This window comes from Ruditapes philippinarum, unplaced genomic scaffold (assembly GCF_026571515.1).
Source record: "Ruditapes philippinarum isolate M1 unplaced genomic scaffold, ASM2657151v2 ctg3249_1_1_1_1, whole genome shotgun sequence".
Taxonomy (NCBI): domain Eukaryota; kingdom Metazoa; phylum Mollusca; class Bivalvia; order Venerida; family Veneridae; genus Ruditapes; species Ruditapes philippinarum.
The window spans coordinates 108,424-123,809 of NW_026864970.1; the positions used below are offsets into that span (position 1 = coordinate 108,424).

The 15,386-nt window shown below is 30.8% G+C and overlaps 1 protein-coding gene across 5 annotated transcripts in view; it reads right to left on the reverse strand.

The window, feature by feature from the left end:
- Window positions 1–15,386, reverse strand: part of LOC132727446 (uncharacterized) — a 107,552-nt gene that overhangs the window by 11,522 nt on the left and 80,644 nt on the right. The window contains exon 1 of one of the 5 annotated variants that reach the window (XM_060712966.1): window positions 11,831–12,292. The exons of 3 other annotated variants lie outside the window; for them this stretch is intronic. The gene's annotated coding sequence lies outside the window, so the exon portion shown is untranslated. Of the gene's footprint in view, window positions 1–4,832; window positions 5,019–11,830; window positions 12,293–15,386 lie in introns of those variants that run through there. One more of the 5 variants, XM_060712970.1, reaches the window with a different exon arrangement.

Genomic DNA, 15,386 nt, shown 5'->3' on the forward strand with positions numbered 1-15,386 from the left:
GATCAGGATCAGCATCAATATTAAGATCAATATAAATCAACATAAAATTTTCAAAATTTTCCTCTCCATTTATGGAAATTATTTTAATATTTAATGAAAACTTTAACATAAGCATGAAGTAAAATATGATTGTAAAACTGTAGAAAAGTTAAATGAATAGTTTTTTTAAGAACACAGCAATTCATTCAAAGGCTAAATCCAAATTTTTATCTCGGTTAGCTAATACTAGTATCAGAAATGATATTGCTGATGAACCTTAATGTTGATATTTTTTACTTTTGATATTAATATTTGTCATATTACTTCTATTATGCAACATGGCTATAATTGCAGGATTACGTTCGTTAAGAAATAAAAAACAGAAAAGTTACATATGAGTTAAATCAGACAGTGTAATTAAAGTGTAAAATTTCTATTTTATCAGGTGTGTATGGAAAAAAATATACGCTTAAGGACTCTTGCATTTACAAAAAAAAGAAGGAAAAAAAACACACCAAAAAAACATGTCAGTTTATTTTTCAGAGCATCCATTCTAATCTTTCATCAAATGTAAAAATCACGCACACTCCTTTCTGAACACATCTACCGTTACTGACAAGAAAAATCAAAGTCCTATCAATTATTCTGAACATTTTACCATGAAATATTGCCTTCTAAAATTCCAAGAACATATGGCAGTTGCATTTGTACGGCGGCAATAAAAGCGGTTATAAACCACAATTTCACTCCTCTAATCCAAGAAGAAAACTCATAAATTACCTATAATATTTCACCTTGTCATTATTTAAAATGCCTTATGATAAATTATTCACCGTCTGCCCATTTACTTACACTACTGAGGAAGATTCAGTCTCTTTATTGATGCAGAAGTTGCATGCCGAGATACTTCAAAGCTTCTACTTACAGGGTAATAGAATAATAACGGATCGATAGCTCTTACATCATGTAATATACACCGGGGAGTATCCGTATATATACGCTCTATATAATGCCATGAGAAAAATTAGATGACAGTTTGGAGGGGATTTTGTCACAATATCTGTGCTAGGTGACACGTGCATATCACGTGCATGTCACGGATGCTTAATTGAATATCAGTAACGATCAGGACATAGCCCGTCTTGCTGTCGATCACAGGTGGTTACTGAAAGGAAAGTTTCTATACATTTAGATTTCAAGATTTCTTATCGGATCATAAAAGCTGTTACGACATATTGAATATTCCATTTGCACCTCGTCAAAGCGTGTATTTGCCGTAACGTATGGGAGAGATACGATATTTTCATTACAGACAAAAAAAACAAGTTGTCACATATGCTTGAAACTAACTTTCTTTTCTAGATTTATAGGTGAACCACTATTCTGAGTGGGGTTATAAGTACAAAATATTTAGACGCCGGAAGCATATTAAAATCATTCCGTGATAAAAACAAAATACATCGCTTCGTTATCTGTGTTTCACCGATGAAATTGGGTAATCAAAATTTCATGCAGAATTCATCATCATTTATTACCGTGCATTGTGCACGTGCATCAACAATTAAAACTAATGGGTGTTAATGATTATTCATTAATCATGGCTGAATAGAATTATGACGGACAAAAACGGCTATGTAGAAAGATTGGCGCAATTGCAATGCAAGCATCAACAATAATTAACAGTAGGAGCAACCCCCTTGACATCGATGAATAAATGATGATCATTTTGAATGAAATAAGGCTTGCAAACAATTAAAAAAGAAAATATGATACTTTGGTAATTTTACGAGGCAGGAGTATGATTAAATACTTTAGTATTCCCTATTCTAGATATAATTATGTAAATGCTCAAATTGAGAGAGGCATAGGAATACTTCAACATATCAATATTAGAAATTTCTATTTCTTTTCCTATTATTTTAATAAAAAAAAATCAAATTATTTCAAAATACGAGTTTCAAAGAAAATTATATGAAATATAAAATTCATTGGTTGTTAGAAGTTTTCTTTGAAACTCAAACCGTGATTTCACTATATGATGAAGTAATCTGGTATTATTAGAATTTAATCGGTTATTGATTCTAGGGGGAATATAATCTGGTTATATTTATTTCTAAATTTAGACTGATAATTTAACTTCAGCATGAGATTAGAGGTATCATATTAATGGGGATGTTATGTCACATTTTATGTGCCTGGAAATGTGTTTCCAAAACTTCAGGGATATTATTAAGTGAATCACAGCGTAATAGATAATCGTTTAAAAATTAAATTTACTTTTGAGCACAGTGGATATGAAAACGGTAAATCGCATGGATTTGACATACACACACAAATCTGAGTTTTATGATATTTTAACTCGACAAAATATTATAAAACCATTCTATAATTCACGTTGGTGGTGTAGGTAGTTTTCACTCCGGATCACTGCAGTAAGCTACAGTTAATTTACCAGAGCATAGTTCAGCACCGCATCGTTCCTGGGTAGGCTGTCAAGCAGTACTAGTTGCCTTGACTTTTGCAAAGAACTAATTACATGAGCAGACGTACAGTGCGAATGTAGAGAGAATTATCAATCACAACGAAAGTGTACTGCACCGTCCGTGAATCGAACCCGGATCATCCGATTCACAGTCCAACGCCCTAACTATTGAGCTAACCGTACTTTACTTCCATAATTCATCCTTAGATTTAATGTTTATACATACAGTAGAAGACATACCTAGTAGTGACAGTAACACTTCCGCTGGTAGCCAATAAAGCAGCATGTTTACCACCATGGGTATTACGTAATTTGTACAATTAGCAGAAGTTAACATGTTTAAATGTCGCAATGCACACTGTTTTATTGGCTATAAAGCAAGAGATAGGCTCTCATATATCTTCAGTAAGTTTGTCTTCAGCTCGCCTTTTCATTAAAACAGATTTTCGATAAGATATCTTAAGGTTAAATCACATTATAGCCAACTTAATTACCCATCCATCGATCAGTATACTTTCATTATTGAACATCATCAGTCTAATCTTTAAATCAATCTTGTTTTCTTACAGATTCATCCATGTTTTAACAACACGGTTCTAATATAACAACAATAGCAACACCGACACATAACATTATATTGTACCACGCCATATGAAAGAAATTATGAAAATACATTTTGAAACTAATTTTTTAAAGACACATTACGTCCCAGAAATGCTTTTATTTCTATTTCTCAAAAGCTGTTTATCTTACTATATATAGGTGTCCAGCTATAGTTTACAAAACTTTACATATTGTAATTAGTGCAGATACAGTGATGGAAGTCAAAATACTACTTCCTTTACATTTTGCTATTATACTGACAGATAATTTCACATTCAGCTCTTCTTTCTTCGAAAGGTAAGTATCAGAAAAGCTGTAAAATCATAGTGTGCCTTTAAATGGTGAAAATCGATTCAAATAAAGTGTCTTATGGTACGCTTTTCAGTTTTGATGAGCATTTTCTTCAATTTTAAAGGCAATCAAAAGTGAGACATCACATTTGTGAGTAACTTAATAAATGAATATAAAACTGAACAATTATACGATAAATAAAGAATCTTTCACCAATGAAAGAAAACATTTACAGATATTTGTTTTTAAGAAAAGGTATTGTCAAATGTATCAAAATAGTAACTTGTCAAATGTATCAAAATTGTAAATTACTTTTACATCTAAATTTTCACATGATTATGTATGTAATTAAATAGTGAAAATGTCAAATTTGCACGAAAAGTGCACTTTTAAACTGACATTTATATAACTGATAATTATGTATGATTATTTACAAAATTAACTTCCGTATGATAAAATTTTCGAGAAAATAATTGCCATTTTAAACCAACGGAAATTACTTGAAAATATCATAGACAATTACAACTTGCCCTTTTCCTCTTTATTCGTATGTTTTTCTTCTTTTTTTCTCCCTATTTCCTAATTTTTATTTTTTTTATTCTTATTTTTTATTTATTTTTTTTGGGGGGGGGGAAGGGGGTTTCTGATATTTTAAAGGTATACAAAACAAAACTACACGTGACTATGAATGACAAATTAGCATCAGATACAAGTTTCTAAAGCCTCCAGTAATCCTACATAATCCGCTTGTAATGTATGATACGACCTACGTACATATGGTCGGTGTTAGCAATATTTACTTCCGTATCAGTTTTGTTTGTGTTATCAGCAGTTCGTCATAACCGTTACACCCTGAATTTAAAGCAATTTGTCATTGGAAATTAACCGATATAAATGCTGATCTAATAATGGTAGAATTATGGGTGCATGTTCAAAATGTAAAAGAAAACTCAAGACCCTATATTTAGCATGATCTAAAGTGGTTTTTAAATAGAAAAATGTACATAGAAAAAAGGCCGAACTTCAGAAAATGCCCTGGAAAAATTGTACCTTTGCAAAATAAAGTAGCTTTACTTTTTCATCCTTCACACATTTTGCATATGCCTTTAAACTTGTACCAATGCAAAATACAGTAGCTTAACATTACCATTCTTCACAAATTTAAGGAAACTTAAAGATTCCACCGATGAAAACAATTGTATTATCATTTCGCACAATTCAATGAAAAATTGAAGTAAGTATTTAGATCAATTGTAGTGTAAATAATAAAACAGTAAAACAAGCTATTATTTCTTTCTTATATTATAAACCGATTCGAAAAATATTGCCATCAAATGTCAAAAAGGGTTAACAACTTTCAGATGTCCTATTGTCGAAATAATAACAAAGTATGTTACCTTTTTACAGTTCTTACATCTATACAATAAAAACAACAAAACAAAAAAAAATCATTCCCAGAATTAAACAAATTTTTTACCTACTTTTGTTGAAAGCAGCATTTAATCCGCAAACAACATTCCATTTGACGGCATTATCCTTTCAACGCAATAAATAATATATATCCCTTCCCCGTGAACCACTTTTAATTCCACATACACTCTATAAATTAGTGGAAACTACATCAATATAACAACGGTTTTTGTGTTATTACGAGAAAAGACCTTCCGTGAAAGGAAAAATCCAATACCGTACGCTGCAAAACAGTAGTTGAAATGCCCATACAATTCTTTAGAGACACTCTACTCGATAAACTGGTATAGTATAAGATGCGTTATACAATACTTGAAGTATATTGGATTATTTCTCCGTACAAAAAGTCATATTCGAAATACGTAATGATATTGAATTCACCATACCAAACTGCTTTTGTTTTGTTGGATCCTTTTAAGTTATATAAAAGCACTATAAATTTCCATCTTTACTTGTGGCGGAAATAACTCAGGTACCCATTTCGAGCGTTATTTCAGGCATGAGCGCTGGGAATCTGAGTTGAACCACACACCTCCCGTAAACTCGGTGGATAGATTCGTCCAATTACTAGTGTCATTAAAACATTTCAGACTGAAAAGTCATCATATTTACAGTGTCTGTGTGCCGTAAAATGAAACACTAGATTTTTGATGTGTTTTTTTTTTTTATTAAAATCTTTATAAAAATGTTTAAGGAATGTATATAAAGAAAAAAATATATAGAAAAAAAGAATTCTGAACTTTTAATATATAAGCATTTTTTCATAAGTTTTGTACGAAAAATAACACATCACCAAAATAGATAAAAACATAAACAAATCCAGTTTTTCCATATCAAAATCAGACTAAGTAAATACCTCAGCATGTTCCTTTACAGAACACATGCATTTAAACGACTTTAGAACATCAACACTCGAATAATCTTAAGTGTTCAATTAAGAAGTCATTGCAAATATCTCCTTTTCAAGGGTTAAGATATTGAACAAATATTGTTTTTATGTATTACAATTATATAGAATAGGGCTTGATAAATTACGAAATTGACGTACTTATAATAGAAATTGACATTTTAATGTTAATGTATTCGGTTAAGCGTGGTATATCAAAAATGTCAAACAAACTTGTTAATATCAGAGCCTCCTGCTTGGTAATAATAATAATAATAATAATATGATGATGATGATGATGATGATGATGATGCCATTGTTGATGTTGTTGCTGTTGTTGTTGATGATGATATTGTAATAATGATAATAATAATATTATGATGATGCCATTGTTGTTGTTGTTGGTGTTGTTGTTGATGATGATATTGTTGACGCTGTTGTTGTTATTGTTGATGATGATGTGGACGATGATGATGATGATGATGAAGATGATGATGATGATGATGATGATGATGATGATGCATCTGTTTTTAATCATCTGTTTAATAAATTTTCAGATCATTCCCTCGCCCAGATTTTAGAATAGTAATTTTAGTCGTGTAAAGTGACCAAAAAATGAAAAGCGTTATAACGCTTATCGTTCAAATCATGTTTACCTCGGTGAAGCTCTTTTAAAACAGTTTAATCAATTTAGTAAAGCCATAATGCACTCTACTGTCACGTAATATCAAACTAATAATAATAATAACTGCAAGTTTCATATTTCTTGTAATATAATCAAGTATTCTCTTAATTAAAGCACGCCTCCATGTTTACGTAAATACACACTATTTTCCACTTTGTGACGTTCATGTTTCAAACAGAATCAACCTTATTAAAACAGGATAAAAAGCGGAAAAAATGAATGCTCGCAAAAGAATATATATGGCTGATTATCTATAAAATAACGGACAGTTGCCGTCCCCCTCAGTTTTATTGCCCAATTTCAATGAAAAACAAATTATACAAAGTCCGCTAAGTGAAATGATTGCTATAACAAGTCCCAGATTCATCGTAAAAATAAATTTTGGGGGAAATGTTACACGTGTATTTTGCTACAGAGAATTGGCGATATAACACAGAAGGCCTTCAAACGTTCTAACAAAAAACGGAATTATAAATGAAAGATGACGGCCAACTAGGCAACTATGTTTATGGACTAGTACTTAAAGAGATAATTACAGCTAAATGTTATTGACATAGAATAATTGATGAAACGTCCTTTTTACGACAAACAAAATAACTGCGCAAGAATAAAAGTGTATTAATGTGTGTTATGGAAAGAGGTATACAAAACCATGCTGTGCAGCTGAAGTTCTGAAACACTCTATTTTAAAGTAATTTTTAAAATGTACTTTAAAAAATATTTACTGTTCCATGATTATGACATATCGTCAGATTAAACAGAAAAGTTTGGAGACAGCCTGAGCTGCCAACGAATACGACTACGAACAAATATGCCTTACAGTCAAAGCCTGTCTCACCAATGCTTTTAATCAGCAGCAATTACCTCAAATCAGCGCCATCTAAGCGCAGTATGACGAACGTGTAAGATATTAACTGCAAAAGTAATCCCCAACTATGTGTGCACCGTGCCAAATGCACGTGAATTGTCAGTTAAACTTAATGAGTGATAACGACAATGATTTTTTATCTGCGTACTTCATCAATAACTTCTTGGAGAGGAATATGTCAGGCAAATTAAAGCAATATAGAAAATGGACGTTATCTTTATGACGAATAATAAAATGTATTAATAGCACGAGATATGGCACGGGCTTATTGATTAAATTGGCAATGCTCGTAGAATGCTCGTAGAATATGCAAGCGGTCGTTGTAAGTCCTATCAATTATAACTGATGATAAGACATTTTTATGGCTAGAATATGACCTTTTAACATTTGTACTCAAGATTGTTCCTTGGCCGTTGTCTTTGATTACCATACACATTTTTGATTGACCTTGAATATTGTCATTTAGTCATATATAATATAATATAATATAATTAAGGAACTTCAAATCATATACCTGCTTATTCCTTCTGTATATTTACTTTATTACCATCAATATCTAATAGAGTAATAAACAGATTTAATAAAGTATTTGATACGTTAATATAAGAGTGCAACAAAAACGAGAAGTAAGGTAACAATTTAAGAAGAAATGGTTCCAGTTGATGAAATATGCCAAACAAACATATGCCTTAAAGGAACTCCACTAAGAACATATAATTTGAATTTAACACATAGATCACAGAGGCACTTAGAATTTTTAAGAATGCAAAAGATAATCAATAAGTTTACTCAAAAATAAAATGGAAGTCGTATTTTGTGCTACTCTTAGTCCGATTTGAGTGAAACTCGTTAGAACGCTTTTCAATTTTGGGTCATTTTTCATAATTAAACTAATTATTCTGGAAGAAACGGACAGAGCAAATGATCTGACATTGTGCATTGATATTGGTCTAGACGTCATCTAATGGAACATTATTCTCGAAAAATTATTTGTAGCCCAGTCATATAAAAAACTCAGTGGAGTCCCTTTAACATGACATGTTAGATTTATAACTATTACATATAAACCCCAATCCCATAAAGAAATGATTAATTCAAAATGTTAATGCTGATACTCGTAATATATATCGCATTTGATAGGCAAAGATTAGTTCAGCATGTTTATACTGATATTTGTAACATATAACATTTTATACGAGCCCTAGATGAAGCAATATACGTCACATATAATCATCTCAAAAAATTGAATGTATGTGTGAACTAGACAAAACAATCACAGCCGTCAGTTTATATATATTTCACACTGCATACAAAAACATTAATCTCATTTATACATGGATATAGAAAACACCACTGCTTATACAAAATTGATGTTTTAATGCACATTGTTTCGCCAAATCTTGACTTATGTCATTTACGGAGACTGTACACCATTTCTAGGAGATAAACTCACCACATTTCAAAAACTGATTTACAACACGACAAATTCTAGATAAACATTTTGAGTGTCGGCTTAATGTTTTAATAAATAACATCTTTTTACAGAGAGTTGTTTCAGAAAACTGCTGTAAAGATTAATTAATTCTGCGCGTCCTCAGGCTTGTTTTAGAGCCGCCAGCACAATAGACCTTACGCTAACTGCGTGTAACGACCGTAATACAATGTAACTGCTCTTTGCAGTTGGTCGGCAATGCACATGAGCTCGAGTATAGTTATAAGCTTATTAATCCAATCCATAGGCTAACATTAATCGTACGACAAACTTAACTTTATATTTGATTCTTAATTTACATATTTAATGTATTACAGTGAACTTCACATAACAACAAAAGGCAATCAAGCTAATTTACGTGCAACTAAAACGGAATGATGGTAAAGTTCGATAAGATAGAATAAGTGATAGCAGACTGTAACCCTGTGAAATCCGATCCTAAACAAATGACGCTGTAAGCGTTTATGTTCAAGTAATGCTTTTTTACCGATTCTTTTCTGAGCAACCTTTTTTAATGTTCTAGAGTCTACAACTTGCTGATATTACACTTTTCCTTTCAGATAAAGAGTTGTAATTGATTTTAATTGGCGTGAAGCCAATAAAAATACTGTATTGTTTTATTCCATGTGCTACATAACATTTTCAAATTACAAAATATCATAAATCTTGACAATATAACGGAATTAATATTCATTAAGTATATTATGCTAAAAGCTTTCGTCATAATTTGCTGAGATAGATAATTTTGACAACTTGAAAGTATATTTGTCATACAATTTGAATAATTGTGAAAATGGAGCTGATTTTGATAGATATTAAGAGTAGTGTTATATATTTAATTATATCTAATGCATATTGTCCACGATTCTTTAATCGAACAAAATAAGTTTTAAAAGGGGAACATAGAGAAAAAATAGATTTATTCAATACATTGATTTGAAGCCTGCGGAGAAAACTTTTTAACGAAATTTGATGACGAGGCAAGCAATAATTCATAGGGATTATTATCCATTTAATTCATAATTCTATTTAATTTCATCACTTTACATTTTTGCAAAATGATGAAATAGTTCATCTATCATCAAGAAAATAACCGGTATTTGTGATAAAATTATCTGCAAAGAAATAACTCTTCCATAAAAAGCACATAATTTAGAAAAAAGTGTTGTTGAGAATTTCCGTCTGAAACAGCTTAATATTTTTTATCAAAGAAATTAATTTACATATATGAAATTCTTACTGAATATGTCTTATTTGAATAAAATAGTATGTAAAACTTGTATGGGAAGCTGCATTTCCAATATAGGTCATGTAAAATCGATCCTTTCTTAAAGAATCTGCGAGAAGTCGAAACATGTTTATTGCATATTTACAAATATACTTTTTGGCAATTTATAATATTTTAAAATATCAAATTTGAGCATGGTATACCTTTAATGTAAACGGTGAGCGATAATATCAATTATCAGTTATGTCTTATAGACATTTAATTATCATAGTGAAAATGTACTCTTCTGTGAAAAGCCCTTTATACATTGCTAGTTCTTATTTTTACACTCATGTTCGTTCAATAAAAATATGTTAAGGTCTTAAAGAACATCATGTATGAATAGAAAATCTTTTCTATGACTCTTAGTTTGAAATACTATATTTTTTTCGGGTTGTAAAAGTAATTTAAGTAAGTCATTGACTCAAGTATTGTTTATTTTACCACAGAAACCTGAAGGCACGTTTTCCCTAATTTGTTTAAGTGGGCTAAGGAGGTACTTACTGAACATTAGCAACCGTTTCTTTTACGATGATGGATGTTTAGTACCCATCCAATTCTTTAAACGAAAAATAAAAATGCAGGCTGTTCCAGTAATAAATGAATAATGATAAAAATTCTTTTGCTTGTTTATGATAGGACTTTAAAGAAGTATGCCTCCAGATTCATACTGATATTCATTATATTTAGGTGTATTAAAAATAATAAAGAAGAAAATGTAATCTAAACATTACAACTGGCACTTAAAAGTATAAATAAATAACCAAAAAGGATCAGAACATGCAAAAAAATGGAAAGGATTTCGTAAATCGAAAACGACCATTTGTTTATTCATTTTTATAACAAATTGTGTATGAAAATTACATTTACACAATCCCTTTATCTAAATTATTACCTTAATCCTAAACACATAATTTTTGCTTATAAATTCTATTCGTATATTTAACCCTATAGAAGTTTCTATTTGACTTAATAAACAGTTAGTGTTCGTTGACCCTTGTAATGAAAATTGAATTAATAATAATAAGACATAAAATTTCCTTTTATACATTGTGTAGAAAAATATCATTACTGAAATAACGTTTACTGTTAATAACGTTTACTGTTAAATCATTGTTCCATTAAATAATTGTAATTAATGATCAATATATTTGATAAGCAAAGCATGGAAAGGTTGATTTCATTTTTTTACTGAACTTTGTCTCTGACATCATTTGAAAACATTTTATTTCTGAAGTTTAGAATTAAATATAAAGTATAAAAGACAAGATTGTGCTAAAAAATATGTCAATCAGTAAAAACAACATTCAATACAGATAACAACAATTTAGTTGCAGTAACGTCAACTAAAGGGAATGTAGTGTATCCACTTAACATGAACATTACCTTTAAACGTTTTAATTATCTTTCTCAGGAGCGATTCGTAACACAATTAAGTTTTATAACAGTTGCATTGTCATACAAAAATCTGTTCATAACCTCGTATAGTCAGAATTATTAGTTAACCTTCACACGATACTGTGGTATTAGCTTACACATTATAATATATATTTTATATAAACATAATTATATTACTTAAAATCCGTTGTTTGAAATATTTTATTGAAATGAAAATTAAAAAAAGAACAAACTCATCTGAATAAATTGAGCAAATATATTTATCATAATTATTTACATTTAATATAGTAACTAAACATAAATGTAAAAATAGTCGCGCAATAAATAGTTTTAAGATTTTTTCTTTAGTAAATTATAGTTGCATTATTATAAATGTATAAATAACATTTTTTCAATAAAATGTGCTTACCCAGCTTGTCATTAAAATCCCATTTCGTTAACTCCCATGCATGATTATACAAAACATGTCTTTTAAATCCGGTAGCACATAATTTCAAAATGTTCTTTCAAATTAAATCCAGCAACAAGTAGCATATTCCAAGTATCACAGCTTTAATTCGATTATCTAATTTTCACCACACCATACTTTTACTACTATCGTCGATACAAATATATTCCAATAACTTCCTAAGTCTTACAGAAGAACATCTTTACTCCAGCAGGTCGTTTGTTATTGTGAGAAGCGAGGCAGTGTTGTTTTATAAAATACTCTATCATATAAAATCCAATACCATAGTGAAACATGCCTATACTCTCCGATAGAGGCTCTCAGACAGCCGAATCTCGTTCCATTGCACCAATATAATTGTTTTTCATTTAACATTTCTCTACATTACCGGTTGTTTACGTAACAATTCGGGACAGAGACAAATCGAACCATGTGCCGGAGATAGAAAAAATGTTCCGTTATGTTGTTCTGTATCGTACATGTATCTGCTCGGTTTTCATAATTGTAATATTGAAATGGAATCATCCATATCAATACAACGTCGAATATGACCTGGGGTATTTCTCCGAAGTTTTTTTTAGATATGTCTCAAAGGAACTCCATTAAGGCTCAGAAGCATAAAACCATTATAGTTAAATTTGAATTTCATATACAGATCAGCTTGGACACTTAAAACAAACAGGAAAAGATACTAAAGAAATATATAATGAAATTGATTGAACATTTTTGTGTCATTCTTAGTCCGATTTAAGTGAAAAGCGTTGCAAAGCTTTTCAATTGTGTGGGCCATTTTACACAGTAAAATAATAATTCTTGAAAAACGGGGTGAACGAATGTTCTGAAATGTTGCACATAAGTAATTGGTCTAGGCCTACATCAAATGAAACATTAATCTCGAAAAATTATTAACAGCCCCGTCATATCAAAACATCTCAATGGAGTCCCTTTAAGGAATATTACATTCAACTGCGACTTATTTTGCTTGGCTATGGTCTGTTCTATAATGAAATCGTTCCACTCATGTCTCATCCTGCAAATTACGTAACAGCCTCCTTCTTTGAAGTGTTTTCAAAGTTGTTCTTGATTAGCTTCTAGTTACAAGAGAGGCACGATTAGAAGCTTCTTGAATTTGAACAACACACGCATAAGAGGCACTTATAGTTGAATGACATTCTGTAATTAAAGCTGAACAACAACGTAATTATCCAGTGTTTGAGAAATGGGTGAAAAAACATCTGATATACTACTTCTTATTGTTATTTTTGTCGTCTGCTTAATGGTACTTACTGACCCATCAGAGGTGTCCAGGAAAGAGAGAGAGAGAGCTCCATAAGTAAATTAAATATATGTACCATATCAAAGTGTTTCTTAATCGGCACAAACAATGCTTTATCCATGGTCATAACAATTTGTACATGTACATGTAATTGTCTTAAGTAACATTTTTCGTACATGTTTTACATTTCATTTTAATATTTATATTTGTTTTTATTAATACTACATCGAGTTTACGAAATGTATCGAATGTATAATATTCTACATCAACTTTTATGTTTGAAATTTGCTTATTATTTTGCACAATTTGTTTTAAACAAAGTACATGTGACAGCATTATATTTCCCTCCTCATGAAACAAAACAAAACAGTTAAAACCATGCAATGTTTTAAAACTTTCGCAGCAAATGTAATAAGCCAATATGCCAACATTTATATACAAAATGTTCGTAAAAAATGAATCATTACAATACATGTATAAATATCATTGATCATATTATAAGTGCACACGATAAATCCATATCAAACATTTCAATCTCACCGACTGTATCTACCACGCCTACTGCCCCAAAGGGAACGCTACTATCTCATTATTTCCACTTGTATGGTATTTCCCCAGACACACGCCCTGTCACTATTCTCTTGAAAAATAATTCCATCGTCATTATTAAATGTTTCATTAATTTTAAATGCAGACCACAGAATGAAAATATACACATTAGTTTGATACGCCCTTAAATTAGTCCCTTCAAGTTAACAAACGCTACTTAAAATGATATATATTGCATCAAATGAATTTATTTCTATTACACAACTTTGTTGTAATGTTTGAAACTCTAACACACTGCCTTATATACTTATAACGTAGGAAAGTTGTAATACGCGTTATTAAAACATACGAATTGGGGGGTCGTATACGAAGATGCGTATAACTGACAAAAAAGTTTTTGAAAGTTTAATGACAATAGCATTGATATTTCGCTTTATATGCCCGAAACATATTACAAGCCGGTGTCGCCCCTGGACACAATCTACATTCGGGTAACTAGTACTTATATGGTTTACTTTCTCGATAAAATGAGGGGTATCAGATTTAAGATATGTAAAAGTCTCTACTGAATATATTAATTCAACTGAGTATTCTATTTAAAACGATCGGTGTTACTTTGTATGTCTGCATTGTATCTTGTGAACATCGCTTTTGCATAAACTCCAAACTGGCTGACAAAAAGACAGAACTATGATACTTCAAAGTATGAGACATTCAAATGAAATGGTTAGGCAACTTCTGAATTTGTAAATTTGTAAAATCTAACAAGTTAGCTTTGGGAACAATGCAACAGTTGTCTCCTTAGAGAGTATTGAATATCTCTAAAGCTTCACTAGATGATGCTAATGACACTCTGTTCCTTCTCAACACTCATTAACACAAAGTTTCTGTTGAATGTTGTGTAAGAGAATACTGTATGTTGGTATTGTATTTCGAATGCCTGTGGTGTGGTCTTGCAAAGCAATTCAGAGTTTGTTTTTCAGTAATTACAACAAGCTTTGATGTTGTTTCTATGATGTATAACAAACTGTAACGTCTTGGTGGCGGAATTTGCAATGATTACGTTTATGTAATACATGTATAAGGGAACATTAGACTAAGGGTCACTAAAAATATACAAATTTATGTTTAAACTCGTCAGCTGCAGCGTATCTATTACAACATAAATGCTGAAAAAATGGATTTTTTCACAAAACTGAACACATATTTTAAACAACGTAAGTTATGGCAATGAAAAGTCATTACGATGTAAAATCATACAAAAAAAGTTTCACAACAGATTTCTTCTTTTAGTGGAGCCAAAATAGCAGCTGATACAAACTTTAGTGACCTTCAAAAACAATTTGATAATGAATGCTTTCAACAAATATTTTATTGTGTGAGAGTCATAATTAAGAAACAAATGGTCTTCTCGCGAAGGTATTTGATGTCGATACAGAATGGGATTAATGATTATGGTTGTTTCACAGGTGCCGTAAACTGGCAATAAATGTTGAACCAGGTTGCAAATAAAAGCCACCGGGAATCAGTATGCATTTTGTAGGTGGCAGTTTCAATTATAAAATCGTTTGATGCTTCTGCTCTTCGAATATCAGCCTGGAAAGGTGTTATCTTATATTAGATAGACAATGATAACAGACGGTGTTTAACAACAGCAAATCATCCAAATGGGTGTTTATTTCTGTTATCATT